Source organism: Gymnogyps californianus, chromosome 7 (genome assembly GCF_018139145.2).
Source record: "Gymnogyps californianus isolate 813 chromosome 7, ASM1813914v2, whole genome shotgun sequence".
Classification (NCBI taxonomy): Eukaryota; Metazoa; Chordata; class Aves; order Accipitriformes; family Cathartidae; genus Gymnogyps; species Gymnogyps californianus.
Window position 1 is genome coordinate 6,776,275 of NC_059477.1, and position 12,914 is coordinate 6,789,188.

The window sequence follows — 12,914 nt, forward strand, 5'->3', positions numbered from 1 at the left end:
TGAACAGTGTTTGATGTTGTTTAGTATTTGCTGATTTTGTTGTTTAGTGTTTCTGTTGGGTAGTTAATGTACGAAGTAGGGTATGTGAGCCAAAGGGAATGTTTTCTGATGCTTGATGCAGGGACAGGAAGTCAGAGAGAGTCCACTCTACTCTGAAAACCTCAGTTCATGCACTGTCCTTTTGAAATCCAAGCAGGTTTCGCTAACCCGCTGCGTTTAATCTCAGTATCTACTCTGTCATTAAAGCACTGATTTGTTCTTTCTTCTGTAGTGAAAATTACACTGTTCTCATGGAAACTGCCATCGCTTCTGGAGAGGACTATAGGCTTCTAAACCTTTATAAGTGGGCATTAATGACATTATATGACTTTAATGTAAAATAAACAGTAATACTTGAAAAAAAATCTGCTTTCACAGACTTTTATTAGAGCCGGTATACTGAGAGCCTGGATTTGTGTGGCTGAGGAGACGTGTTTTACCTATGTTTTCTGAGGCAAGTGTGCAATATAGTTTTATTTGTGCCAGAATGTGTGTTATTAATTTATGGAAACTAAAGGCAGAGCAAGATCTGGAAAAGCATTTTTTTTAATGGCTGTAATTCAGGCATCTAAAAATAATACATCCAGGTTCTTTCTGTAGCCTATTGTTTGTGTGTTTTCTTTTTAGTTCTTTCTTGAATGAGCTAGTAATTTTTTTCTCTGTTTGGTAAGGCTACTATTTCACTATATCTCTGTACATGAAAAAGGACGTAGAAATATCTGCTCTGAATTTGTTTTTTATTTAATTAACAATTAAATGCCCCCCCTTTTTTTTTGAGGTGAACATGGCAACTTGAGTTGACCTCATTTATTCTATTCAAAAATTTAAGTACTTTAATTATACCACTGCCTTCCTCCTCAGATCATTTTGAGATGATGCAGTTTCAATTTGTATAGCCTCTCCTCATATTGTACGTATTTTTAATCTGAGGTTCCAGCTTATTAACATCTGTACCACTTTACAGCGCTACAGGATGCTATTAGACAACCAGGTTACGAGGACAGAATTCAGCACACAGATTTCAATTTCCTTACCCTTAGAAACAGGGCTCCAGGTACCAGGGAGACCTATTCCTCCTCATTCTTGCAGTCTCTTAAGTCTTTTATACTTGGTACTTCATCTTTATTCCAGACACCAGTATAGCAGACGAGCAAAGTAATTGTAAACTCTTTTCATACAGGGCTTATCTTCCCTCCTTGATGTCTGCAGTTTATAGCATACATCAATTTGTGGTCATAATCGTATGATGTACAAAACAACAGTTTTCCACTGAAAGTAAACAAAATTCTCGGCTTGGTTCGGAGCAGAGCTTGAGCGCACCTCTTAGTCACAAGGTACAGGCACCCCCTGTCCGACAGGACGTTGTTTTGCCCTTTCTGCATTTTGGGGGGGGTGCTATGTACCAGACGGGGGTTCAGAATGAGGGGCAGGGGCGTCCCCACCTCGCAGCGACACTGTGCCACTGGGGCACAGGCAGAGCGCAAAGGGTTACAGCTCTCAAGCACAGTAACCGGTTCACTCTCCTGGCAGCTGAGCCCAGCCAGGGTCTGCTCCACTTGTCCTGGCAAATGCATTAAACTATTCATAGCAAGTTCATCAGTTACTACAGAAGAGCTTAAGAGCCCTTGCGCCGCCTAGTTCCTTCATCATCCTCATCCCAGAGTACCTTTTAGCTACAACGCCCGGGAATTTAGACAAGTAGTTTCACATCTTGTAGAAGAAGAGATTGAAGATTTATAGTGTGAGCTATCAAAAGATGAAAGAGGTGGTAGTGGTTCCTCCTCCTGCTATTTTGTGAAATCTAATTTCAGTCTTTGAGAGACATTTCAGTCTTTGAGAGCAGTCTGGTTTGTTCCAGATCAACTAAAATATTTTGTGTGCAAATGACCTTTTTGCTTAAGCAAGGAAAATGGATCAAATATATTTGTTTCAGATTGAACTGATTTAATTTTTGGTTCAGTTTTTGAACTAACCTTGTGGTATTGAGAACAAAATATTAAGCAGTGCAGTAAAGAAGGTTACGCTGTAGTTACAATTCATGCCTGATACACGTGAATTGGTATCAAATACTGGTACGACAAATGAAGTGTTAGTGACTGGGCACCTTTCTAGTGACTTTCTGAGCCATTAATTCCATTTGCTGTGGAGTTCATGTATGGGTTTCCTAATGTATGGGGATCTGGCTTGGTTCCTTGTCCCATATTTTTTAGGTGCATGATGAAATTAGAGATCTAACAAAACAGCGTGAGAATGTATTTTTGAATACCAGAAAATACAGCCTCAGTAGCGAGCCCTTTTGGAACTATTTATTTATGTATAGTTAAGGTCTGCACCCCGTACGTGTTATGTGGTGATTGCTTGTAGGGAAAAAATATATATTTATACATAATGAAGTAGTGCACAGTTCGTACAAGCAGATATGCTGGAAATTAAACCATGGAAGAAAGTATTTCTTTACACTATTCTCAGTGGTGTGCTGGGAATATACGGTTTCCTAAATTATACCTGGGCATCTCCAACAGGTACATTATTAGATGTTTCATATAAAACTTCACTGGCTGTGCAAAAGCCCAGGACGTATCATTACAAATGCAGCTTCAGTGAAATTTTTTAAAAAGCAACATAGTTTTATGTTGCATTATTTTCAATTTATTTTCAGTTTTCAGTATAAATAATAATAAACATTGTTTTCTTTAATGTCACTTTTTGTTTGTTAGCTTCCTCTTTCAGACAACCAACCAAGGCAGCATCGTGGGAACAGGAGTAAACAAATAAATTTAAAAAAAATACTCCCTTCTTGTAAGCACACTAGTTAGCTATGTACACCACCTTCAGCAGGTTTCGGTAGACGGAAAGTAGAGGATACATTTGCCTGCAGAATTTTTTTTTTTCTCAGACTGAATGGTTTCTTTCATTTAAGGCAAGTGAGTTTCAAAAAATGTTTTATTTCTATTCTTTTGCCCAGTATTGATTTAAGGAAAGAAAGCCTTGTTACAAAATAAATGCAAATGTCTGGAAAAAAAAGTATCCCAATATGCTGCCAAAGAACTAAAATGCATTATCAAGTGACAAATGCAGGAGATTTTTTTATCTCTCCGTCTCCCCCCCGCCTCCCTCATCACAATTAACTGCTTATGAAGCATGCCAGATTGACAGCCCTGGAGACAAAATGTAACACTGCATGGGCCAAAACAGTATTAGATACCGGCCTGTTAAGATGCTTCAACTAGGAAGAGCAGTGATCACTTTGGAAGTATGTCATCTCAAATCATTAATCCACTCAGCCCACGACTTCCCTTCTGAGTTGTCCAGCAAAGACACCTATCAGTTACTACATCTGCTGCCATCAAAGAAGGTTGTGTGATGTGAATATATTTTTACTTACAACTGAGTGGAGGTGAACTCTTTTTTACTAAATTTAATTTCTGCTCCTGCTTTTATTTTTCCATTTTTACACAGAATTAGAACATAATAATTACAAAAATACCCATGGCTGTCTATAGCTCTCTAGCTCCCTCTCAGACCACCACCACAGGACATCAGAAGGATAAAATGAGATATTTTTAATGTGGTATTTCTGTATCCTATCAGAATATAATGAAAAGATTATTTTTGACGAAGATTATTTAATCATACTTTATATTTGAGTGTGCCCATACGCATATGATCTCTTTTCCCCAAATGATGGAAAACAGAACCATTAATTCAGCAAAACCTTTTTTTCATTACATGAAAAACTGCAGGTAGGATAATCCAGATTTAGTTCATATTCTGTAAAACTGATAACGGTATGAATTCCATTCTTTCTTTGGAGTGCACAGTTGCACTTGTAGTTCTTATTAAGTGGTTCGTTAGTATACAGGAGCTCTTACAAATATCGCCTCTTTGCTGGCAGAGCCGGGTAAATTGGGTGTGACCGGGATTTGTAGGAGCCTTTCCCACACGCCTTTCCCACGTGCGTTCAGCCCCCTCCAGCAGTCAAGAGCGAGTGCCCCCTTCCTCAACGATTCTTCTTCCCGCAAGTGCCAGCAGCTCTGCCAGGCCCTCTCAGCGTGCCGCACACGCAGACCACCAAATTACCAGTACGTGCAATCTGCTGGAAGTCTTCCCACCATCCTTCCCTTCGCTTTGTTTTGCTTCCACCGACGGTCTCTCTCCTATCGAAACGGGCTGTTAGGCAATGAAAGTCTGCTCTTTCAGCGGGTCTGTGATGAGAGTTACCATGTGCGGTCCTGATTGTTAGAGACGGCACCCATCCCTAATTCCAGCCGAGGTCTATGGGTGCTACAGAAAATCAGACCCTGCGCAAGCTCAGAAGAGAAAGCAAAGTGCTATTTGGACCTTTCACTTTTTCTTGAGTATTTGCATGAATTCTATGACTCTGGTCAATGCAGCCTCTCCTACCATCTTTTTTTCTTCTCCTTAAAGCAGTTTTTTGAGAACAGTGGGCTTTTTCCTTAGAAAATAACTGTCTTTGTTCCACATAACGTGTTTGCACAGCCATCACTGCTGCACTGGACTAGATATGAAATTGTTCATAGTTCAGTGAAAAGCCATTTCAAAATCAGTCCTTGTTCCACAGATGCTGTAAACATCCATTTTGATCATTTAAAAAACGTGGTTGCTTTTACTAAAAGCGGTGTCTGGGATGATTTTGTTTTGATTGTTCAACACTGTTGGTGTTGAAAATAGGTATGTCAGCATTTGAAAGATAGTCCTAAGGCACTCAGATTTTTTAATAGCAAGTAAAATTCTCATTAACAGGCAATTTTAAAAAGCAATAACATTCATTTTTTGGACTATTAAGCATATAGAGTGTTTATATTTCCAGCAAAGAATGAACTAATGGAAAATAAAATTCTGTCATGCACTAGTGCCACAGCATTGCAACATAATGTATGTGAGGCTGATTACAATTCAGCCTTTCAACAGGATTATACATGATCAAAGCTTCTGGAGTGAGAACTTAAATGATTGAAAACAATTTTAATGTTTAAGTTTGTCGTCTTTTTCTTTCAAATCAAAGCTTGTTTCTTGTTAATGATGTGTTAAACTAAAAAAACCCCAACTGTCGGTCTATATACCTTCCTAATTACAGGCAGACATGTTCGGTGTCGCGTCCATTCAACACACAGCCGACGCAGGTTTTTTGCCTTAGGTGCGTGTTGCTGGTAGGATTAACCGTATCAGCCTAAAAATATCTGCTCTTTTCGATGGCTAAGTAAGAGATCAGCGCCAGGTCACGGAAAGGCAAAATGCCGTTCTTCGAAGGGAAGTCCCAGCAGGTAGGACAGGACTTCCCGCTCCCCGACAGGCAGCTGTACCCCCACTGAGAAGGAGGGCTCAACTTGTCCGCGGCGACTTGACTTTCCATGCTCACCTTCCGCTAACCGTGACTTCTCTCAGAGAGTGATAATTCACTCTAGGAAGGCCTGGTACCTGAAGTAGTTATCCATCACTATCAGCACATCTCAAACCATCAAACACCTCCCATAGGGCTCTTTCAGATGTTAGCTTAATGATTTTAAGTCACTCAAATGTCTTCTGAATTTTTATGTCCGTGGGCACAATGCCAATGTCTAAGAAAATTCTGTACTTTTGAAAAAACTATTAATGAGGTAATGAGATAATACTGAACCTCTTATTTATTAATTGTTAATCATTATCCAAAAAAGACCCAGGAAATCAAGAGCAGACTTTTGGTTTTGATACAGAACTCATGAAAACAATCTCACTCGCTTGCTTTTCCTAGGACCTAGTATAAATTTGATATCACTGTAGCAATATTCAATATCTAGTAACTTTCTGGAGGCCTGGTACACGATGTTGGTTAATGCTCTGAACAAAAACAAGGGGCTTCACGAGGGTCACAATATGTTCCTTTCTGTGATTACTTTCACAATCACATTAATTTTTTCAACAAACTAAACTCGCATTTTACTTGCTGCTGCTGCTTTAACTCCTACCAAAGCCCGTAAAGCAGAAATTTCAACTCATCTGTGCATTCCTTGTCTCCGAGTTTACTATCACAGACCCAGATGCGCAGAGGTTCTTTCAGACTTCACAGGTGCAGTGCTAAGCTTTCGCCGCCGAGCAGCCCGCCCTTCAAAGAGACCACTGAGAGGAGAAGGGTCACTGCTCCACCGTACACCATACTTACAGCTTGGCCATGGAGAATTAACGTGGTGTCAGTTTATCGCCTTTCCTCAGTGTCACTGATCTTGCACAGATGCTTTCGCACCATCGGCAAATGTGGCCGACGAAAGACACAGAATCAAACTCAGTAGGAATTCTGCTTGCAAGCGGTATTAATGAAAAAAAACATACAGGAAATTTTAAGTAACTTTACTTCCTTGAAGAGACAATACTGCTGTCAGGAAAACTTTCAAAAGCAAAATACATGGCATTGTTAGAGACGTGAAAAAATAGTGTCCCCTTCTTTCCTTTCTTCCCGCGCCCCCCTTCAATTACATCCACCATTTTGATGGAGGCAAATACAAAGTATTTTGGCCATAATATCCATTAATTGGGTTGTCTGCCCTTTTAGAAACAGACTTTTTTTTTTAATTTTCCTCGTAAGAAAATTATTTGGCCCCAACTCTTCCTAAAAAGAAATTTATACTACACATAGTTAGCCAAAATTAAAGAAGAGAAGGACTATTCTGTTTTAGAACTGTTATCAAATATCTTATCTCAGAAATCTGTCATCATCAGAGTGCTTTAGCTGCCTATTAACAAGAAACGATGCTTAAACTTAGGGAGTAAAGAGACAAGTTCTCTAAATTAACACTTCAAAGGAGTTGGCTGATGTCAAAAGACACACAATTTGCACAGCACTTAACCCATGTATTTTCCTGGCTTCTAGATCTCTTTCTTTGGAAATCATTATGGAAAGCGTTGAACTATTAACTTTTGACATTGATATGTTCCAAAATACCTCCACAGCACATTCAAACTCTGATAAGCTTCCAGCCTATTGATATGTATGTTAGAAACAGCAGACTTTGTCGTATTCTCGTTTTTTTAGTGAGACTGCCCTCGGGGCAACTTCCAACATCTGCTGTGAACACATGAAATCCTTCTCTCACTGAAAAGTCAGCTTGCCACTTGGTTTAATGGAGCCAAGATACCAGCCTTGTTCAGTGGAGTCAGGCACAGCTTGGACAGTCAACAGTGTAAAAATCAGCAAGTCAACAAAATTCCGGTGTGAGAAAAATGAGAGAATCAAACACAGAAATTAATGCCACAATTTAGAAAAATATATAATAAAACCCCTGGCCCTCAGTGTTGTCGCAGCAGCAGCGAACTCAGAGCTAATCAAGCCATAAACCCCAAAGTAACATTAATCAGCCTCCCAGCCCTTGCAACATACACTTACTTTTAAAAAATGCATTTAAAATTGTCCTCATTTCTTTTTCTGAAGACCCCCAAGATCCTGATTAAGCTGTTCAGTGAATGCCTGTATAAAACAAACAATTTTTCTAGCTTAAGACAGGCAACACTATCGAACAGCCTTTTTTCAGTTTCTTCTGCAATAACAATGAATCTTCAGATAAGAGTGCTGGTATCACTTATGTTCTTTTCTTTTTACTTTCCTTAAACAATTTGTTATGTTAGTGAACTGATAAAACTCTTGTTTCATTCATTCCTACTTAAAATTAGTAACAGTTCTAGGTTAATGATTGTTTGCTAGTTTAGAAACTAGTAATGTGGAAGAACATCCCAATTCTCTCTGTGCTTTTATCCACCAGTTCTGTTGGGTTTTTTTCTGTTCTGGCTCCACAGTTTGAAGATCTGCCTGAGAAGTCCAGTAAGACCAGTGCAGTTATGTTGTACTAAAGACCCTCCTCTGAAGCACACAACAGGAAAATACAGTTTAGGACAAGCTTACCATTGAACCACTATGGAAATTTGGTCCTACTACTGCAAATAGTAGTAGGAACAAATCACACTCTGGAACTGGTCAATGACCTTAATTTCATTAGAAGCTACTTCTGTTCTTAGGCAACTTTGAAAAAAACCCAAACCCTAAGGATCCATAAACTAACCTTATATTTGTTTTTTTACTAATTACTGATTTTTTTTAAAACGAATTACTATTAGTTACCGTATGAACAGGATGGAAAGAAACTCAGCTTAGGAGGGAAAGGATTTTTTAAAGGGGAGATCAGCTCCTAGCAGCTCTGTCAGGAATGCAGGATGCCCATGAACTCGAGAAACATCTCCATTTTAATGAAGCCCATTTTCTCCTCCAAACAAAATATTGTCTCCCCATCACATAACACAGACTACTGCCGGTCTGCCTTCTGTGTTCCAGTCTCTCCTTTCGATTACTGGTTTGGGTGGTCTTGTGCTACAGCACCTTTTACCTTCCCTCTGGTCATACTGGTCAACAGTGTTCTTGGCCGTAAAAACAAGGAGAGAGAAAATCACTCGGTACTTTCTTAGGTCCGAGACATTGACTAGCAAGGAATTTAAAGAGGATCGAGTAGTGTTTTCCTGTGCTGTAACACAGCGTTTCTTTCTAGTGTTTCCTAGAGCTGCTCTTGAGTGTTTCCATTCACAAGCCACTCTCACTCTTCAGCATACCATGATTTTTACGTGGCCTTGTATTTCCCGGAGTTTATCAGAAGGCTGACAGATTGAATGGTTATAGGTCTTTATGGCAAGAAAGGGTGTTACAAAAGTCGCACTGCAAGCACTGTACCAGGGGGAAAAAAGCAGCACTGGAAACCTGTTCCCTTACGGATGTTCCAGTTGAGGCAGTCACAATTATTTTAGGAGGGAAAACACCACACACTAAATACGTCTATTTATTCGGATCATTTTCTGCTTTGGACAGACTGTGACAATCTTACATAAACATTGGCACCAAGTGTTAGGGCAGTCTGATTTTTGACCCAGATCTGATTATTTTGCAGCACACACAACCGTGCTTCCAGTGGAAGATTCCCCCATGTAAAGTTTCTAAACATGGTAAATAAAGCCATCTGTTGAGGAAGCTGGATTTTTAAATTATACGCCCTGTTAACCACTGTTTTGCACATGGAGCTATTAATGTCTAAAGAAACAACTGTACGCCTTTTAAAAGGAGTTCTGCTCTCCCGATTTTATACATTTCTGGGCCAGATATCAGAAGTCTAAAATAACGTTTATTCTTCTTACATTTACTTGTATTAGACGGATTTCAATCTTTTTCCTTTCTGTTGACCTCTCCTGTTTCTTTCCACTTCCTACTTTCTTTTAATCTCTATTATAAATATAAATGCAATAAATGTTTTATGAAAAGTTTAGTTAATGAACCTGGCTAATATTTGAAAATCTAAATATGTTATTCATGTTATATATAGTAAAGTAATTAAAATATCTCATATGAAAGAGAACTCATCAGCCTCTAGTCCAATGCAAGCATCTTCTCTTTAGAGACGAGTGAGAAGCACTTAAAGGAAGTAAGGGGGGCTTTCCATGGTAAGAATATACATTATTTTTTCCAGAACTGTCAGTAAGTGTTAAAGAAAAACATTTTTTCTCCATTGATAAGTGAATTTGAAGACCCCATTTGTTTCGCTAAATTGTTGTTGAGTCAGCAAGTTATTCATTTGCTATTTCCAGGACTATTCTTCTGCTCCGTGCACTCCCTTCAGTCATGAAGAGTACTAGTTCTGGTTAGAAAAGAGGGGAGTGAAGAGAAATTTATGCTGCAAATTAGCATATGGAAGGAACACTATGTGCTGTTTCATCAACCACTTTATCACTTATGGGGTCCACATGGGTTACTTTAATAGGGTTTAATATTTGTCCTCTCTTTTATTCTAGAACAGACTAGACACTGATGTCTCCTTAAGGAACCTGGGGCACCATCTGGATTCATGCCAGCTAAGATTCTGCTCAGCTGGCCCACTTTTTATCTGAGCCCTAGAAAAGTTAAAAAAAAAAAAAAAATAGTTTACCTTTAAAATTCTTTTGCATGGTTTATTATTTGCGGAACAATGGTGCAGTATTTTCTATGCCAGTGTCTTGCCCTGTTAGGCTTCTGCAAGGCTTCACGGTTCTTGGTGATTTTGGGATTATGAACTCCGCCAGTCATGTGAATCGCAAACATGAAGTTAAATCTACGGAACAGTAGTGTGGATAACACTTACATATAAATATACATACATTTAAATAATATATGTATTTTGCTAATGTAGAAGGCAATGCTGGATCTTGCACTGCAGACTGTAATTTTCAGCAGTTCGGCATGACTGAAGCATTTGCTCTGATGCCTTCAAAATATCAAGTATCTGTAGAGATGGATGAGACATATAGATCATCTTGTCTATCTTTTAGTAAAGCACAGGCTTCTATGTTTACCCTGATACCTCTGTGTTAGAAGTATCAAACACCCTAATTGAGGTTGGACAGCCTAATTTATGTTTTTTTTAATAGTTACTATTCTCATAACACACATCTTCCTGTGTTGCTTCGAAGATAAAGATATGAATACTCCACAGTTTATTTGAGCTTGTTTGAATGGTCAATTACCCTTTTGTGCTTGCTATCTACACTTACTTTATTTAAACCTTCACTTTATGTCCTAGCTATTAATGAAAATACAAGTTTATGTAGAAAATTAGAAACTGGAAAAGCTACAAGAAATAATGAAGAAATGGACTGGAAGAGACCTGAGGTGAGGCTTAGATATTTCTGAATCTCAGAAGTGGCAAGAACCAAACCAGCACTTTTCAGCTGAACCAAGTAAGTTCAAACATTTCTAAATTTTTCGACCAGGTGAATTAAAAAGGCACAAATTGGTATCTTTAAAGTGGATTGTTTTATATTGTAGCTACCTTCACTGAATTCTATTTTAACTTGAAGATGATTTCAGGATGAAATACACGTTTTTTGTTACAGTCTAAAAAATTTGTTTCAAATTGATCATTTCAGAGAGGGCAGATTAAAAAAAATCAATGTCTTGATAGAAAATACAACCAAATGTCCTGATTTAATTAGATATAAAGAAGTGGTTGAAATGCAAACATAGAAAAATGGCTAAATTATTTGCCAGGTCCATTTTTTATTCCTTCCCATATTCCTTCTCTCTGTAATTTTGCTTTCTTTTTTTGCTAAAGGCTTAATCCTGCTACTTTTAAAATAGTACGTTACCCCCAAGATCAAGTGAGATCCTGAGGAAAGTATTTAAAAAGAAGAAAAATGGGGATATTTATACTTCTTGCCATTTGGCAACTAACTCAAATGTTTAAATTAGAAGCATAGTTTCCCTCAGTTTACCATAGGACTAAGAGAGAGAGGACATTCCAGTAGGCAATCCAAAACGCTAAACTAAGTTCTTGCTATGCATAGTCTTTTGGAGGTCCTACATTTTTTCTCCTAGACTGCATAAATAATGTACGGAGGTTAAGATAATTATTTAAATTTAGGTGATATGAACAGCCCTGAAAAGTATTGGTAGGCTGCTGAACAAATAAATTCAGCTGATAACAAACAGTGCACCATTATGACATATGGACAGTTAATCTAGAACTGCTAAGAATTTATTATGCAGGGTCTTGACAAATAAACTAGTCCTACGTGGATATGATTCAACCCAACCATTTCTAGGAATTTAACACTATAAAAAAAAAGAACACTGAAAATCTATACAGTGAACATTTGCCAATTCCATTTGGCAATTCCATTGCCATTAGCATGGTTGTCATTCTGGTTTTTTCACATAATTTTTGTACCAGTTTTTATTAATAAATAATTTACCCTCCAAAAAAGCTCTACCCTCATTTCCATAGAGCTGAGATGGTCTAGATTTAGATTTTCTGTTTCTTTTTCCTTTTTTTGCTTCCTCTTTGTTTCTAAGTCACCACTAAGTTTAGACTACTATTGAGCTTTTTGATGAAATATGAAATCTTGTCCCCTGGGTCGTTTTCAGCTGTCTTTTGCTTACCATGGGCCGTGGTTTACTGTAGCCCTGGAAGCTGTCCAAACCGTCCAGAGGGCAGATTTACCTTCTTCCTTTTAATAAAATGTGCAGCAAAAGGGGCCAACATTTCAGGAGCGGGTGACAGAATGGTAGCTCGCAGTTCTGGACAAGCTGTTAAACCGAAGGCTTTCGTTTGCACGCTTACATCAGGAAACCAATGAGGCCCTTAGGCCTTCAAGTTTGGTATATATTTAAAGTATTTACTTTCTTTTCCTTTTTCCAGTCTTCTCATTTTTTCTTGTGACAGGTTGCAGCACTCTTCTGAACTTCTGCTTCATGGCAAATGTGCCGCAAAACCAGCGCAGTGACTCAGAAAATAAAATGAATACGTCATTTATTAAACTTTACAAGGATGGGCTCACAGGAAACCAGATTTACTCCCCGTTGAATCAGTTTTTTCTAAATACTAGGAATATAGTTATAATGCAAAATAGAATAGTTGAAGTTTAGTAGGTTTAACTGTTTCGTTTTCTCTACAGGACAGTAATCAACTTTTTGTTGTTTCTTTATATACTCTTGATCAAAATGGCCAAAGATCTAAAGCTCCTAGGTGAAACTGCATGCAAATAATAGCTTCCAGGTGAATGTTAAACAGTTTGCAGCACTGATTACTGCTGTGTTTACTCTAGTTCTTGGAAATGGTGTAAAACAGCATACAGGCCTAAGCAGAGATTTTCTAGAGACAGGATAGCTGTAAGAGGTTTTCAACCTTTCCTGTTTTCTTGTCATGGTGATGAAAACTTCCGCCATCTTCTGAAAGCTCTGCCACTTCTCTCTTACTTCCAGCCAGTTACATGCGCTAACGGCGCAGGAATAAAACTGGTGCACGACACAGCAGGCAAGTGCGTGGGTGCGTCTCCCTGCTAGGATCTACCCATATCATCCTGGGGGGGAAGAACTA